The sequence below is a fragment of the Pan troglodytes genome, chromosome 7 (assembly GCF_028858775.2).
Source record: "Pan troglodytes isolate AG18354 chromosome 7, NHGRI_mPanTro3-v2.0_pri, whole genome shotgun sequence".
Classification (NCBI taxonomy): domain Eukaryota; kingdom Metazoa; phylum Chordata; class Mammalia; order Primates; family Hominidae; genus Pan; species Pan troglodytes.
In genome coordinates this window covers 25,797,721-25,815,791 of record NC_072405.2, presented here as the reverse complement: position 1 = coordinate 25,815,791, position 18,071 = coordinate 25,797,721, and the positions used below count along the sequence as shown (strand labels likewise).

The 18,071-nt window shown below is 41.2% G+C and overlaps 1 protein-coding gene across 5 annotated transcripts in view; it reads right to left on the bottom strand.

Moving 5' to 3' along the window:
• Positions 1-17,541, bottom strand: part of SLC7A2 (solute carrier family 7 member 2) — a 73,560-nt gene extending 56,019 nt beyond the window's left edge. The window contains exons 1-2 of one of the 5 annotated variants that reach the window (XM_009454867.5): positions 17,346-17,541; positions 12,320-12,365 (exon numbers count right to left, since the gene is read on the bottom strand). The gene's annotated coding sequence lies outside the window, so the exon portion shown is untranslated. Of the gene's footprint in view, positions 1-10,513; positions 10,607-12,319; positions 12,366-17,345 lie in introns of those variants that run through there. The other 4 variants (XM_009454868.5, XM_016959136.4, XM_009454869.5 and 1 more) reach the window with 4 other exon arrangements.
• Between the last annotated feature and the right edge of the window lie 530 nt (positions 17,542-18,071).

The window sequence follows — 18,071 nt, the reverse complement described above, 5'->3', positions numbered from 1 at the left end:
TTCTATAAGACATCGTTTTTGGCTGAATCAAATGATAGTACAGCTAGCCTAAGAAATGACTGTGGAATCTAAGAAGCAAGGCAAGGACCTTCTACCAAGCAAAATTGAGTTTCTGTGCTACTCAGAACAGCTATAAAAGGGAAACCTGAACAACTTACATTTTTAAGTTATTCTAGAATTAGCTTCCAGGGTCAACTTCCACCAACGGCTGCTGTGCATTTCCCCATCTCTTTCCTTCTAGATATATTTTTGAGAAGGGAAAATATTGCATTATATGCCATTGTATTCTCACGTATTTAAAGAAATCTAAAATAAAAACACGGGTTTTCTGGGCTCATTCTACTTCTATTCTTCCCACAATGTCAGGGACTCTGCAGGGTTCTCTATAAATGTTGGATCAGTCACTGCTCCCAACTCAAATGCGTGTTTTGGGACACACTGTATTTTTTTTTTTTTAATTGATTCCTCTTTGGTTTAACACAGTTTGCCACCACCCCTTTCTATTTCGCACTAGCCTGTTTCATTCATGTCTGTTACTTACCTGGATCCAGGGAATTGGGACGAAATTACTGAGAGACTCTGTGGGGTCAAGGAAGGCTCACTAATGTGCAGAGGTGTTTTTACTCCCAGTAAGGGCTGACCATATACCCTTGTAGAGAAGAACTAAGACTATTACTCGTCAGTGATATTTACGTGCTATTTGCAGTTGAAATTTACCCAGATTATTTTTAAATCCCTGCCATTATACATATGAATATAGAATATAACTGATCCTCAGAATAAATAGAACTTGATTGCTACTTTTTTAGAGGTAGAAATGTTGAGTAGGATGACAGGTTTTTGGCAATATGTGCTCTGGTGTAATCCACTTACCTATAACTTAATCTGACAATGAACGAAACTTTCCCTCTTAGCGCTGTTGTAAGTGGGACAAAAAGTCAATTTTGCTTGGTCAAATGTCCTTGCCTCGCTTCTTAGATTCCACAGTTATTTCTTAGGCTAGCTTCACTATCATTTGATTCAGCCAAAAATGCTGTCTTGTAAAAATGATCAATTAAGGCCTCATCTCAGCAGATTCTACTTGTTCAAATTTATGAATCACAACTACCTCAAATCTGAGAACCACAAAAGTGATAAAGATAAAGGCGATGGAGATCCTGGGATAAGCTTTACTGAAATGAGAAAAATAAAATCTTCTCTTTTAAAATAAATGGAACTTTTTCTATCTTTTAAAATCATGGAAACAAACCAGGCAGGTTTTAAACTTCTTTTTGTGTGAATGGAGGTAAAAGTGGATGATTCTGGTTTTTGTTTCAGTTTAGAGCAAACTTATAATTATAAAAACACTTCAGACTTCAGTATTCCTTAGGATGACTACTACAAAAAAAAAAAATAACCCAGAAAATAACATGTATTGATGAGGATATGCAGAAATTGGGATCCTTGTGTCCGCAGTCATGTAAAATAGCCACTGCTGTGGGGAACAATACGGCAGCTCCTCAAAAAACTAAAAACAGAATTAACATATGATCCAGCAATTCTACTACTGGTTATATGACCAAAAAAACTGAAAGCAGGGTCTTGAAGAGATACTTGCACAGCCACGTTCACAGCAGCACCATTCAAGAAAGCAATCACAAAAGGCATTCTACAAAACGGGGGAAGCAACCCACGTGTCTATCAGGGAGAAATGGACTAATAAAATGTGCTTTATACATACAATGGACTATTATTCAGCCTTAAAATAGACGGAAATTCTGACACATGCTGCAACACGGATGAACCTCGAGAACATCATGTTCAGTGAAATAATCCAGCCACAAAAAGGCAAAACACTGTCTGATTCCACATGTATAAAGTTCCTAGAGCAGTCAAATTCACAGAGACAGAAAGTAGAATGGTGATTGGCCAGGGCGGAAGGGAAGGGGAAACGGGAAACTGATTAAACGGTACAGTTTCAGTTTTGCAAAATTAAAAAGTTCTAGAAATCTGTTGTACAACGATGTGAATGCATTTAATGCTACTGAACCCTTGGCTGAGATGGTAAATTTTGTGTTATGTCTACTAACTGCGATTTTAAAAATAGGGGGAAAAAACCCACCATGAGGGATAAGAAAGGTTATATATTTTTCACTCCACTCCACTTGGGGTTCTATGTGTTTGTTTGTTTTGGGATGGAGTCTCGCTCTGTCACCTAGGCTGGAGTGCAGTAGCACGATCTTGCCTCAGTGCAATCTCCACCTCCCTGGTCCAAGCGATTCTCCTGCCTCAGCCTCCCAAGTAGCTGGCATTACAGGCACGTGCCACCATGCCCAGCTAATTTTTGTATTTTTAGTAGAGATAGGGTTTCACCATGTTGGTCAAGCTGGTCTTAAACTCCTGACCTCAGGTGATCTACCCTCCTTGGCCTCCCAAAGTGCTAGGATTACAGGGGTGAGCTGTGCCGGGCCTAGGGTTCTGTTTTAATGATCGATTTTGGACTGTATGTCTCCAGGGCCTTGAAAAAAAGCTGTATCTTTTGTTACTCTACTCCACATAGAGAGACAGAGAAACACGAATTAAAGCCTGACATACAATATATGTTCTAAGAGCTCACAGGACATCCATGTCCTTTTTGTGTATGTCTCTACCTAAGTACAAAGAGAAGTTCTGTGCTCCAGAAGCATTCCATAGCCACTGAACAACTATGTCTTAAAAGAAGAAAAAGGAAACTTTAGAATTTATCTTCAGCCAAGTACACCAAAGACTTCCAAACGAGATTATTTTCTTACAGAACGACAGATCATGTTGTGAAATCACAACACAGTTCCATAGTGTCAGTGTGTTAGGAGGTGGGGTACAGAAAGAACATAAATTTTGGTGGCCAGCCTTAGCATGGGTTCCAGCCCTCTAAATTTTAACTTTCAGAGTCTAAATTTTAAATGGAAAATTTTTTCAAATGGGAAGGTTTTTGTTTAGAATTGTAAAGCCCCCAGTTTATTAGCTTCTAACAGTAATTATAAAATGATTATTATCCTTGAAAAACGTCACCTTCAGTTACTTCTGCCAGTAGCTTTTTTAAAGTATAGTCAATATTTTAATGTATAAGGTTTAATGGTTTAGCGATAGATTATATTACTTGAATAAGAACTGAACTGACTGAATTCTATCTATTCTGTGAATAATTTGTACAACAAATGTAATAACAGGATGTCAAAAAGCAGTAACTGTATTAGTCTAATTCAAATCAAGCACTGAGCCCTCCTAGCTCCATTTAAACACTTGTAAAACAATGACTACACAACCAACGACTGAGAAAGAGGAAAAGTACTTAGGGTTCTTCTGATTCTCTAACAACTCCTCCCTCTTCCTAGGCACTGAAATAAAAGTGTTGGAAACATCAACGCTGCAGGACTAGGGATGAAGAAGTTAAGGAGAAAATGCTTAACTTTTTTCTACAGATTTTTTTTTTTAATTTTACTTTAAGTTCCAGGATATAAGTGCAGAATGTGCAGGTTTGTTACGTAGGTATACGTGTGCCATGCTTTGCTGCACCTATCAACCTGCCATCTACGTTTTAAGCTCCGCATGCATTAGCTATTTGTGCTAATGCTCTCCCTCCCCTCGCCCCCAACTCCTCAACCGGCCCCAGTGTGTGTTATTCCCCTCCACGTATCCAAGTGTTCTCATTGTTCAACTCCAACTTATGAGTGAGAACATGTCCTGTTTGGTTTTCTGTTCCTGTATTAGTTTGCTGAGGATGATGGCTTCCAGCTTCATCCACGTTCCTGCAAAGGATATGATCGCATTCCTTTTTATGGCTGCACAGTATTCCATGGTGTATATGTGCCACATTTTCTTTATACAGTCTCTCACTGATGAGCATTGGGTTGGTTCCATGTCTTTGCTATTGTAAACAGTGCTGCAATAAACATGGGTTTGGATGTGTTTTCCTAGTAGAATGATTTCTATTCCTTTGGGTATATACCCCATGATGGGACTGCTGGGCCAAATGGTATTTCATTTCTGGCTCTAGATCCTTGAGGAATGGCCACACTGTCTTCCATCAAAAAGCGGGCAAAAGATATGAACAGACACTTATCAAAGGAAGACATTCATGCAGCCAACAAACATATGATAAAAAGCTCAACATCACTGATCATTAGAGAAATGCAAATCAAAACCACAATGAGACACCATATCACGCCAGTCAGAATGGTGACTATTAAAAAGTCAAGAAACAATAGATGCTGGCAAGGCTGTGGAGAAATAGGAATGCTTTTACACTGTTGGTGGGAATGTAAATTAGTTCAGCCATTGTGGACGACAGTGTGCCAATTCTACAGCTTTTTTTTCCTAGTTATAGATATTATCAACATTTTACTGTTTTTAAATACATAAGTATTGTCATTTATGTTACCAGTTAGGCAATTTTGACTTTTCTGCAGATACTTTCATACACAAAAAAAGGCCAGCTCACTCTTTTATTATTATTATTATTATTTATTTATTTTGAGACAGAGTCTTGCTCTGTCACCCAGGCTGGAGTGCAGCGGTGCTATCTTGGCTCACTGCAACCTCTGCCTCCCAGATTCAAGCGATGCTCCTGCCTTGGCCCCCCAAGTAGCTGGGATTACAGTCGCCTGCTATCACGCCTGGCTAATTTTCGTACATTTAGTAGAGACGTGGTTTCATCATGTTGTTCAGGCTGCTCTCGAACTCCTGATCTCAAGTGATCCACCTGCCTTGGCCTCCCAAAGTGCTGGGGTTACAGGCGTGAGCCACTGTACCGGGCTTCAATTCACTCTTACATAATGCACACACCAATGAAAAATAGGTAGATATGGTTCTGCTCGAAATGAAACACACAGGCTTCTTCCGAACCCAGAATTTTATGATTTACTAAAGCTATTCATACTGCATATCATGTCTTTAGAGACGTGGAAGATTTCATTCAGCAAATAATTTCAGTAGCTGTTTTAGTGAAATGAACACTAGAAAAAAATTACTTTTCTCTACCATAAAACACTGTTCTGCATACATCACTTTGTTGGAGGCGAAAAAATAAAAATAAAAATGATTGCATTCTTGTTTCTCTTTTTATTGTACTTAATAATAATAAAGAAATTGCTGGGCGTGGTGGCTCCCGCCTGTCTTCCCAGCACTTTGGGAGGCCAAGGCGGGTGGATTACTTGAGGTCAGGAGTTCGGGACCAGCCTAGCCATCATGATGAAACCCTGTCTCTACTAAAAACACAAAAATTAGCCAGGTGTGGTGGTGGGCACCTGTAATCTCAGCTACTTGGGAGGGTGAGGCAGAAGAATCTCTTGAACCAGGGAGGCGGAGGTTGCAGTGAGCCAAGATCACACCACTGTACTCCAACGGGCAACAGAGTAAAACTCTGTCTCAAAAGAAGAAGAAGAAGAATAAGGAAATTATACTTAGTTCAATAAAATGAGCACTTTTCTTCCAATTCTTGAAAATAGCCTGAATTCTGATTCATGGATTCAAAGTTAGATTTCAGATTATATAGTTCAATTTTACTGATTTCTCTGGTCCAATATGCAATGCATTAAAATGACATGATGAAGGAAAGGCCCATTCTTTAAACGGATGACTCGAACTTTCAATTACAGTTGGTACCAACAACTACAGCTGATGTCTACAGTCCCCACTCCTAGAGCTGCCTCCACTTTAGTAATATCATTCGCCTGCCTTACACCACCAGCATCTCCAACTTTCACCAACACGCGCCACAGGAGCTCACCACCAAAAGGCAGCAACGATCAATCAACTGAAAGTAAAACAAAATTAAAAACAAAAAATTCAACTCTACTAAATACTTTAAAAACTGAGAGAAATAATGTGGGTCCTCAGGGTTTTTTAAATCCTTATAAAAATTAATATATTAACATACTACCATTACTAGTGGTTCAATGAGATAAATCAGGCCTTCAATCTTCAGCCACTTGACCAATTTATGTTTTTTATTGTTTGTTTATTTTTATTTTTTTATTTTTGAGACAGAATCTTGCTCTGTCTCGCAGGCTGGAGTGGTGTCGCCTCACGGCAACCTCCATCTCCCGGGTTCAAACGATTCTCATACCGCAGACTCCTGAGCAGATAGGATTACAGATGCCCACCACCACGCCCAGCTAATTTTTGTATTTTTAGTAGAGATGTGGTTTCGCCATGTTGGCCAGGCTGGTCTTGAACTCCTGATCTCAGATGATCTGCCTGCCTTGGCCTCCCAAAGTGCTGGGATTACAGGCATGAGCCACTGTGCCCGGCTCAATTTATCATTTTTAAAAGTAGACAGGGCATCCAACAATACCTAGAGTTAGCAATGCAGGAAGAATACAAAAATATTTTACATAATTTATAAGAGCAACAATAAGGTTGTTTGTCCTTCACATTTCTCTTGTACTCTGTAGCAAAAAAGACCAGAATAATGTAAATATGTTATTCATCATTCAAAAAGTTCATGTGATCCATTTCAGTACAGAAAAAATGCACTATCAACAGGAATTTTCTGCCAAGTCTGCTCTTTTTTTGTTTGGTTCACTGAACTAAGTGCAAACCATCTGTTATCTATGATAATCAGAAAAAGTAAAAAATTCAAATAGCTTTTTTTTAAAAAAAAAAAAGATAGCACAATAGCACTCCAAACAGAACATACTTGTTTAAAAGCACCATTTATGAGGTTGAAACCCTAATGACTTTAAAAGTCTTTTTATTTTTAGATTAAGACTATATTTTCCCATTTTCTGGTAAAAGTATGCCATTTAATAAACTTGTTCATATCATAAGAATGTCACTCTACGAAAATAGCTTATCCAAATATATTAATTTCCAAGAAATTTTAAAATCTAAAAACTTCCTTTTCCACTCTTCCTGTAACACTTATTTCTAAATGCACTTCATCAGCTTCAAATATCTCTTTGAAAAATAATTTAATAGCTCATCATGAAATCTTTAGGGCATATTTCTATTACATGTTATTGTTAAATTAACAGAGTTTTTAAAATTTACTCATTTGTATTTTTTCTTTTTTCACTGACATGTAATAATTGTACATATTTATAGGACAGAGAATATTTCAATATGTATATACTATAAGCAATGATCAAATAAGGGTAATTTGCATATCCATCACTTCAAATATTTTTCATCTCTTTGCATTGTGGATGTTCAAAATCCTTTCTTCAAAAAATTTAAAAGGGCCAGGTACAGTGGCTTATGCCTATAATTCCTGCACTTTGGGAGGCCAAGGCGAGAAGATCATTTGAGGCCAGGAGTTCAAAACCAGCCTGGGCAACACAGTGAGACCCCCGTCTCCACACAAAAATAATAATAATGCACACACACACACACACATTTAAATAGTTTCCAGCTTTTTAAAATTATATAATAAATTATAGTTAACCATTAAAATCTAAAAATGTTAAGTTGTAATTGTACTGATCCCCAATTTAAAAATTCCACATAGGCCAGGCACAGTGGCTCACGCCTGTAATCGCAGCACTTTGGGAGGCCGAAGCGGGTGGATCACAAGGTCAGAAGATCGAGACCATCCTGGCCAACATAGTAAAACCCCACCTCTACTAAAATACAAAAAAAATCAGCCAGGCATGGTGGTGCCCGCCTATAGTCCCAGCTACCTGGGAGGCTGAGGCAGGGGAATCGCTTGAACCTGGGAGGTGGAGGTTGCAGTGAGCCAAGATTGCACCATTGCACTCCAGCCTGGCAACAGAGTGAGAGTCTGCCTCAAAAAAAAAAAAAAAAACAAAAAAAAAAAAAAAAAAAAAATATTCCACAAATAAGTAGTGCATTCTAGTAATTATTATTTGTTTTCACAAAAACAGAATGGTCTGATTTTTCAACATGCTTGGACTCTAGTCTTCACTCTACCCCTAGCTGTCTAACCTCACATGAGCCGAGATTGCGCCACTGCACTCCAGCCAGGCAACAAAGCAAGAGTCTGTCTCAAAAAAAAAAAATTCCACAGAAGTAGTGCATTCTAGTAATTATTATTTGTTTTCACAAAAACAGAATGGTCTGATTTTTCAATATGCTTGGACTCCAGTCTTCACTGTATCCCTAGCTGTCTAACCTCAGATGAGTTACACCTCTCAAGATCTCAGTCTCTTAACCTATAAAAAGAGCGTTCTAAAATGTCATTCTGAGGCACTTACTTCTCTTCCATATTTGTCTAGCACCGTGCCAGAAACTTGATAAATGTCCACGGCGAGGGAGGCTAGAAAGGAACGTGTCCAAAGCCTCTGAAATTTCACACAGGACAGTTTTAAACGTACTATGAAGTTTACGCTTTAAAATACAAAACCAACTACCACAACAGTGTCTCACCATTTTTATAGTGATATAACCAAATGAATTTCCAGGACACCAAGTCTTATTCCTGTTATCAATCCTCTTTGAAGAAAATAGTGATTTTTGTTATAAAAATGAAATTCTGCTAAGTTTCAAGAGAGTTTAAAGCAGGCACCAGCCCAGCACTTGCTTTCACAGCTCTAGTACTACAAATTTTATCAACACCCACTATTGTCTCTGAATGGCATGTAAAAGTGCTCTGTGCTATGTTCTTGATGAATTGTACAGACACAAGTCCTACTCCACCTACACAACCACTATGCCACAAATGCAACGCATTTGAAAGAGGGCTTTCTTTTGCAATAAAACATTACAAATCCTAACTACAAGTAAAGCAAGTGTTGCAAGAGATAATTTTTCAGTAGCTAAATCGGCATTAAAATTCCTCACTTCGTCTCAATATGATACCTTAAGCATGTTATTAAACAAACATTAACTGTAAAAGGAAACGCTATGGGTTAGTTATTTTACATTGTAAAAACTGATAAGGCCCTGCAAGGATGCTTCCACTGGTCTTTAGTATGATTCAGTTCTACTCAACTGTAAGTTTATTAAATCTCAGAGATTTCTACAAGAATATCCGTATCAGACTGACATTGAACTGGCAAGATTAGATTTCAAATGTCACACTAAAGATGCTCCAATTTTAGATAAGAAAAGAGGGCACTGACTATGCTTATCCATTTTTTTTTCTGTTTATGTCAGACATTTACAAATACTCAATTTAAATTATCTCAGCCAAAACTCAAGTAAATTTGTTTCTGGCCCATAGGAAGACATTGAAATCTATGAATCTAAGAATTTGGAGGAAAGAAAGATGGCGAGGCTGGAGATCACTGAAGTTAAGTATACCCTTGAGGCCAGGGAACAGCGTCCACCATGGCACTAGTTGAGAAGGGGCATTGCTACGTTACTGTCATACCTCTGTGACTCAGAGTGACCCCAACTGCCACATCTACCTCTGGGCCAGTTCTCAGCCCCAACTTGGAGGCCATAAGCAGTCTTCTTCAGCAAGAGGAAAGGAAGCATGACCAAGAAGGCCCCATCCTGCCCACAGGATTCTCTCCTAAGATATTTCTCCGAGAAGTTGAAATGGTTTCTGCATTCCAAGGTTCTTATCTTGGGTTTCTGAAACCCTAGTTGCCCACTGGTTGGAATGCAGGAAGTCTTGACCTTCCAGAAATCTTACACAAAATTGCCAGAGGGAAGAGGCACAGTTTACATACAGATGTGCGTTCTTTTTTACAGGGAAGTGAACTGGATGGGATCGGGTGGGGGTGGGTGGTGGTACATGCTTCATCACTTAATTTCCTTAACTCCCCCCTAAAACATCAAGGGAGCCACTGCTGCATAGAACAGCTGCTATGATCTTAGAGTTCTTCTTTCCCACAGAGGCACGAATGTAAACAGAATGGCCAGCAGATCGGAGTAAAGGAGGAGGAGCTCCTTCTCTGTGTATCAGGGAACTATGGGAACCATTCATGCAAATGCCTTTCATTACAAAAAACTGTAAAAGTCACGCAATCTTTTCTTTTTCTTGACCTGAATTTCTTTAGTTCTCCTGTCTGAGTCAGTTATTCAATCTTTTAAGAGTTGCAGTAAAATTTCAGAGACTGCTCAAACAGTATGGCGCTCAAGTTGTAAATATTATACAATTCTACCTAAAAAGAGTATGACCTTTAACTTCTCCATATTTATTAATAAAAGTTGGTAATAAAGATGAAAGCCAAAGAGAAGATGATGTGGTAGAAGAGTAACTGAGAACATATATGGATTCTCTAAGGAATGCATATAGAAATACAATTGATAAACCTGATAGAATTAATTGTTACTTTGGTCGCTCAAAATGACCTCAATTTTATCCCATAATAAGAACCACTGGCAATTCTATCAAGTATGGGCTCTGCCAATTAGAATTACATAAACATTTAAAAATATCACTGCAATACAAGACTTTAAAGTATGAAATAATTTAAAGTGCAACTAATTGAAAGGTAAGGGTTTCAATCCCCTAGACACTGAACTCCATAAGAAACTGACCAGTGGTGCAGGAGAGCCACAAGATCTTATTTACCACCTGCCTGAATCTCACTAAGCACTTGGCACATTCTCAGAGGGCACACAGCTGGTGCCCGATACTTACTCCTCACTGAGGCTCACTAAACACTCAGCAGTGCCATTCTGTTTCAGGATGATCAATAAACTGAATTCTTAGTAGTTTGTTATTCTTCTACCAATGCCTTCACGAAGGTCCAGATCAATGCAAAATGCCAGGCCTCTGAGTTGAAATCGAAATCTCACTTTGCTTGGGGAATCACAGCCAATGTGACTTCACTTTCTTGCCATAGGCTGCTGTGGAACAAAGTTAAAATCCTCATGTGGCCAAAACACACCTGAGTGTTGCTGAGGACTTAAGGATGGAGGGTCAAAGCTCACCCCAGGCTCCTTCTAGGTTTCCCCAGAACTCAAGAGCAAAGATGTCTCCCAAACAATTGCTTAAATCACAACTGAATTAAAGAAACCACTTAAAACTTGCTGGTGAATTCAAACACAAATATAAAATTGTATTGTTTCATATGATCATTAAAACAAATAAAAAGTCCATACAGAGTAGCCTAAAGCTTTGAGCTCAGGCTTTTCCCACAGGAATTCATACCCACATTGATACAAATTATCATGAAGAGTTTCCATTTGAATTTTTATCAGGACAAGTACCTTGGCAAGTTGCAAATATTCTGTGAACTATGAGCGTCACGTATGAATAATAAGTACTCTTTGCTAGAACAGATAAGGAACATCGTGGGAGTGAATCTAAAGTGAATTTCAGGAAGGAAAAAACTCGCGATCTAAAGAAAAAGCCACCCTTATGAAGCATAAAATTTTTTTCAATAAAGATGTTTTCAGCCGGGCGCGGTGGCTCACACCTGTAATCCCAGCACTTTGGGAGGCTGAAGCGGGCAGATCATGAGGTCAGGAGATCGAGACCACCCTGGCTAACGCGGTGAAACCCCGTCTCTACTAAAAATACAAAAAATTAGCTGGATGTGGTGGCAGGCGCCTATAGTCCCAGCTACTCGGGAGGCTGGGGCAGGAGAATGGCATGAACCCGGGAGGCAGAGCTTGCAGCAAGCCGAGATCGCGCCACTGCACTCCAGCCTGGGTGACAGAGTGAGACTCTGTCTCAAAAAAAATAAAATAAAATAAATAGAAATAAAGATGTTTTCTACTTGAAGCAAAAACACACAGAAGAAATTTGTGAAAATTTTATTTACGAATTGACTTATGGAAAGTTCATTTAAAATTTTATTAACTTATATAATATTTTAAAATAATAATATAATGAACATGCACCCAGCGCCCAACCCAAGACCTAAAATGAATACTATTTACTGCCCATGTAAGAACCAATCATGGTATTATAGCAGTGTGCCGTGAAGAATTATGATTAAAGAATTTGGAGCACCTGAGGTCCATTGAACAAAAACCTTGTGAAGTGATTCCCCTAGGAAAAATGGACTCATTCCAGGATTCCTTTAAATAATCTGCCTGAGTAGACTAAAAACTGTGAATCAATTTCTTGTCCAAAACCCCCTCCACCCAACCTCTCAGGAATGATTATCAAAAATTTTCTAAAAGGTACATTCACAAGAACCAGGAACCTGGAAAGTGAATCAGTGATACTCAACTCCGTAACTTCATGGAAATCTTCCTTGTGCAATGGAAGAGCAATATCTTATAGGAATTGACGTCCAGTAAAGATTCTTTTAAAATATTTTTTTCTTCTACTAGGCCAATGGTAGGACACTAAACTGAATGTGTTCCCTTCTAACAGAAGAACTCTTCCCTCTCTAATATGGAATAGGCACAAATCTTTCCACTGTCAACATTTTTTTTTTATCAGTCCTTTTTCCATTCCAACGTGCAAGCCAAGATTGAAATCAGCACTAACCTGTAAGGGCTCACTGCTTTCCTGCCGGTCTTCAGAGAGTCTCCTGCTGGGAGAAGCAATGATGGGAGTGATAACTAAAGGACTCATGTGATTTCTCCATTCTTTTTTTTCAAACCTCCACCTCCCAGACTCAAGCGATCCTCTCACCTTAGCCACAGATATACTCCCACCATACATATATATATATGTATATATATAATTATATATACATATGGTGGGAATACATATATATATATAATTGTAGGACGACTTAGGAGGACTTGATGAAGCCAAAATGGGTTAAGGAAAGAAGAGAATTCTCCCCACAACTGTGGGAAAAACTAGTAAGAATCAACAAGGGACATACAAATTCTTTGTTGTGTATTGTTCACCAAATATTCCAAAAATGAATACAACACAGTTGGGACTTTTTTTTTTTTTTAAGCTCCTGTTACAAAGGTCATGGAATGTTCTCGCATCACTCGCCTTCCCGATACTGAATCCCAGATTAGGCTCAGTTCTGTAGAGGGGGGCTAGTACGCAGCAGTGCCAGAATGGGTGTGTGGGTATTGCTTTCATTTTTTATCTCATTTTACATATTTTATATTTTATGTTTTGCAGGAGGATGGGGATACGGTGAAAAATTAAATTCATGACATTTGCAGCACTAGAACGCTCCAGCTTCATGATTCAGTCTTGGGTGTATAAAGTCCCGTATCAAGAAATTTCAAGATTTTCCACAACACATCACATCCATACACACCCTGAATAACAGGGGACCACATCTCTCTGAAGAGAGAGATTCAAACTAAAAGTCTAAATAAGAACAGAAGAGACGTGACCCACATATTCAAATCCAGCCTCTAAAATAGCCTTATTAACTCAAATCTTTTCTCAAGTCAATACTAATTATACTTACCAGTGAGGTCAGCGTAACAGCAGCAGAGGCCTTTCTCAGAAATATTTAAACTTTAAGAGTCCATAAGAGGCCGAGCACAGTGGCTCAGGCCTGTAATCCCAGTACTTTGGAAAGCCGAGGCAGGCGGATCACTTGAGGCCAGGAGTTCGAGACCAACCTGGGCAACATGGTGAAACCCCATCTATACTAAAATTACAAAAATTAGCTGAACATGGTGGCACACGCCTGTGATCCCAGCTACTTGGGAGGCTGAGGCATGAGAACTGCTTGAACCCACGAGGTGAAAGTTGCAGTGAGCCAAGGTCGCACCACTGCACTCTAGCCTGGGTGTCAGAACGAGACTCTGTCTCAAAACAGAAAAAAAAAAGAGTCGATAAGAATGTGAAAAGCAACAGCATACTGCTTGCTTCCATAGACTGATATGTAACAGTTTCCATTACTAAGATGGACAAGAAAAATTAATAGGTGATTCATGCTGTGATTACCTTAACTAATTGAAGCCTGATGGAAATGAACTCCTAATTGGCTGGGATTGTGTGTGTGTGTGTGTGTGTGTGTGTGTATGTGTGTGTTGAGACAGAGTCTCGCTCAGTCACCCAGGCTGGAGTGCAGTGGTACGATCTCGGCTCACCGAAACCTCCACCTCCCAGGTTCAAGCAATTCTCCTGCCTCAGCCTCCCAAGCAGCTGGGATTACAGGCACCTGCCACCAAACCTGGCTAATTTTTGTATTTTTATTTTTCATTTTACTTTAAGTTCTGGGATACATGGGCAGAACACACAGGTTTGTTACATAGGTATACATGTGCCATGGTGGTTTGCTGCACCTATTAACCCAATTTTTATATTTTTAGTAGAGACGGGGTTTCACCATGTTGGCCAGGCTGGTCTCGAACTTCTGGCCTCAAGTGATCTGCCCGATTTGGCTGGGTTTTGTCAATATCATCCACAACATTTCCATAACCACAAACATCACTTCTAAAACAAGAGCTAGAAAGTCAAGTAAAAGGGAAATATAAGAGGAGTGCGGACAAATTTGTTACTACTAGTAAAATAAAAATGTCCAGCACATGTGATTTTGATGATGAAATAGTAGCATCGCCTTCATGTATTAGAGAGAGCATGTGAATTACTTGCTTTGTGGCACAGACAGGTCTGAAATCGTCTGCTTAGAAGTGGTGGTATTTTTTAATAGTACAGCAAAATAAAAAACTGCTCTTAAAATCCATCAATGGAGTTCCCCAAATGTAAACATAATTATAGAATCCCTCTAAAACCGGAGTTACACATTACTTTTTTGATTTTCCAGTGTATAGAGTAGAAAGTAAGTTTTCAATGAAGGAATAAATACATTTGAAGACAGATAAAACACCTTTTCTCAAACTGCTGAAATCAGTGGCATTCACTCAACAATAAAGACATATAAGCATGTGTTATGTGACACATACTATATTAGGTACTAAAATGAAAAGTTGTTAAAATGGAAGACAATGACAAGAACAATTCCATTAGTTTTCTGTTGTCATTCAAGGTTGTATCTATATGGTTTTTAATATCCAGATTAAAGGTTTACAAACAGCTTCGATTTTCAAGCCCATTTAGACAAGTGCTATCACTTAAGTGAAATCTTAGTTAACTAAGTTTTTCAGGATTCATTTGGATGACAAAGCATTCAAATGATGCACCCAATACTAAATATGTGAGTATTTAGAAATATATTCCACTGAAAGTTTTTGCTTTTGTTCTAAATGTTTGGCATCTAGTAGGTAGTCTACAAGAGTCTTTAAAATCAGTGTGTTCATATCTACATGTTTGGGGGAAATAAAGCAAACAGCAACATGAAGGTGCTCCCAAGATTCTGTTCTGAAAGTTGTCCACCAAAGTGCACCAAAGTAAAACCAGCAGATGGCTCTGAACACACAGAGAGAGAAGGGGGGAGAGAGAACGGAGGGAAGAGGGACAGAGAGAGGGAGAGAGAAATGAGGGTGAGAGGGGGAGAGAGAGAGAGAGAGACAGAGAGAGAGGAAGAGAGAAGGGAGGGAGAAGGAGGAAGAAGGAGGGAAAGAGGGAGAGAGAGGGAGGGAGAGAGGGAAAAATAAAACAAGAGAAGACAGAGGCTAAGCTAAATAGAGAAGTTGCCAGAGGACTTCTGGGAAAAAACATTTGAAAAGGAAGGACTGAAAAGAGAAGAAATGGGCACAACGGGGACTCCGGGTCTGGCCATAACAGCCAGGAGAAACAAGGGCTTAAGCCAGGAGGTCTGAAAAGAGAACAGAAGGTAGACCACCTAGAATGGGGACAAGGCACTTCCACTCTGCAAAGGTGAGTGTGTTTGCAGTGCAAAGCAAGAAACGTGAACTTGAAAATTCTTCAGGCACATGTGTTCAAACGGCAAAGATATATGAGAATGCAAGATGAAAAACTCCAGTGCAAGATCAGGCTTTTTAAACTGCCACAGCTCCCCTGTCTCCCCAGCTAGCTTCTATTCGCCTTCCCACGCTCCTAAGCCCAGTGACAGGAGAGACTCTGGAATGATCAGAGATTCTGGAATGAAAAGAGCTATGCCCACTGCTTAGGAGGCCAAGGATTCTGCAAACTGGATCCCTGCAGATATCACAGCGCTTTCCTCTGGTCTCCAAGGCCATGGCACACCCTAAAAGATTAAAATGCCTTAAGGTAAATGACCATTCCCAGATGAAGGCACAGAATGTAAACAAAGTGTGGGCCAAGGGAAGAAACTTGAAAAATCACAATAAAGTGGCCTCCCAGATTCAATACAGAGCAGGCAACTAGCAACTGTGTAGTAAAAGGAGGGGGAAGAAGTCGTGTGTTCTGCACTGAGAGACCATTTCATGTCACGCTTCAGTGCAATTAAAATAAAAAAGGATTTACTAATTACAAAGCAATCCTAACAAGGTACATAATACAGAATATTCACATCTTATACATCTCCTAGAGAAAGATTACAAACACAGAATGTTTCACCTTCCGGAGGAGATAATTATTAAGTTTTAAAGACTAGCTCAGGCAAGAATGAAAAAGTATCAAGTCAACGCCACATACATTCTAATTTTATAACCCAGGCGGCCCTGGACAGGATTCAGAGAGCTCTTATTTGAATAAGATCTGACGATATCCTCTCATTAAAAGGAGTAGTGTTTCTGCACAAACGTCTAGATAAATCTTATGACTGGTCCAAAATTAGTCACCTAAAGGCTTTAGCCAGTTTTGCACAAATATTTACAACTCTGAAGAGGCTGAGTACTTTTTCTCTTGAAATCCAGGCACTATATCCACTTCAAAAGCCACATATGATTGTGGCTTTTGCTGAGCATATTTCTTTTCGACGAGTTGAAGATGACAATCTCTCAATACCTTACTCCATAGACTGGATGTAAGCGTCAAAAGAGGATGAAAAGGTACTTTCTGAACGGACAGGTACTCTGGGGTGATGAGTTGGGAGATTCTCTAAGCCTCAAGAACAGCGTTTCATGAAACGGGCTTATAAAATACAGCCCATCTCAAACGGATTTTAAAAGGCACCCAGTTACTTTAAAATACCCAATACAAACACCAAGACGGGCTATTTTACCAGGTCCCCTGCAGAATGTGAAGGGGCTTCCAGCGCTCCAAGCCGGCTTTCTAATTTAAGCCAAGAACCGCAAAGGAGCGAAGGCGGCTTCGGGGACCCCGGCAGCGTGCAGGGCCAGGAGGTTCAGCCTGCCCACCCGGAGAGGGGTGCGCCGAGCTCCTCTGGAAATAGTGACTGAAGGGTCCCCGCGAAGTCGCCGTGCCAGCCCCTCTCCCAGTTCCAGCGGTCCCCGAAGCCCCCGGGCACAGCCGGCTGCACAGGGACCGGACGAGGCGAGGCGCACCCCGGGGCGCAGCCCCGAGGACGAAGGTCCACGGCTTCAGCCCCAGCCCACGGCCCCGACTCCCTGACGAAGACTCGCTGGAGCGCGGCCTCAGGGCAGCTGCGCGCAGCTGGACTCGTCCCCGGGAGCCCTCGACCCTCTAGTTCCCCGCCGGCCCCAGGGCGCCCTCGCCCCGCTCCTTCCCCGCCGGCCCCAGCGTCCGGGCTGCCCCTCGCCCGCGGCCTCTCGGCGGGGCTGGAGACCTAGCAACTTACTGGGGCTGCGTTGGGGTCGCGCCAAGAAGGCGGCGGTGGGCTGCCGGCTGCAGCGCGTCGGGGGCCCGCGGCTGGGGGACGCTGGAGCAGCGGCCGCCGCCTCGCTGGTCCCGCGAAGAGGAGCGCCCGCCGGCCGCGCTGCAGAAGGAGGGCTGGGCACGTGGGCGCCCCTCTGTGTAGCCACCCGGGGCGGGGGCGGGGCGCGGGGCCGGGCGGCACCGCCTCCTCCAGCCTCCCCCGCGCTCCCGGAACGCGACCCCGAGCCCGCCTCCCGCCGGGCCCCGGCCGCGCTGGCCAATCCCCGGGGTGGGCGGTGTGCGGCCGCTGCTCAGCGGGGTTTGCCTGGAGCCGAGCACACGTGGGCGGGCGCTAGCCCCGGGCTAGGCCGGTGGGCGCGGGCGGGGGAAGCGGGGCTGCGCGCGAGGACAAACTTCGAGCTCTCCTGGGAGGACCAAACCTCAAGGGCATTTCCGAATCTTCTAAGCAGAGTTCTAAGTGGGGTTTTGGTCCCCCCGTTTACTTTCCATTCTAGAAAGATTTTGGAAATAAGAAAATAATAATAAAATATAATAATAGCAATGATAAATGGAAGCCCAGGTGGATGTGCTTTGTCAAATGCAAAATAAACGTTGATAAATAATGTGCAGCTGCTATTTTGGAAGACTCCAGTAGTATGAATACGTAGTCACGATTGTTTGGGGGTAGGTTTATAGGAAATGACATTAT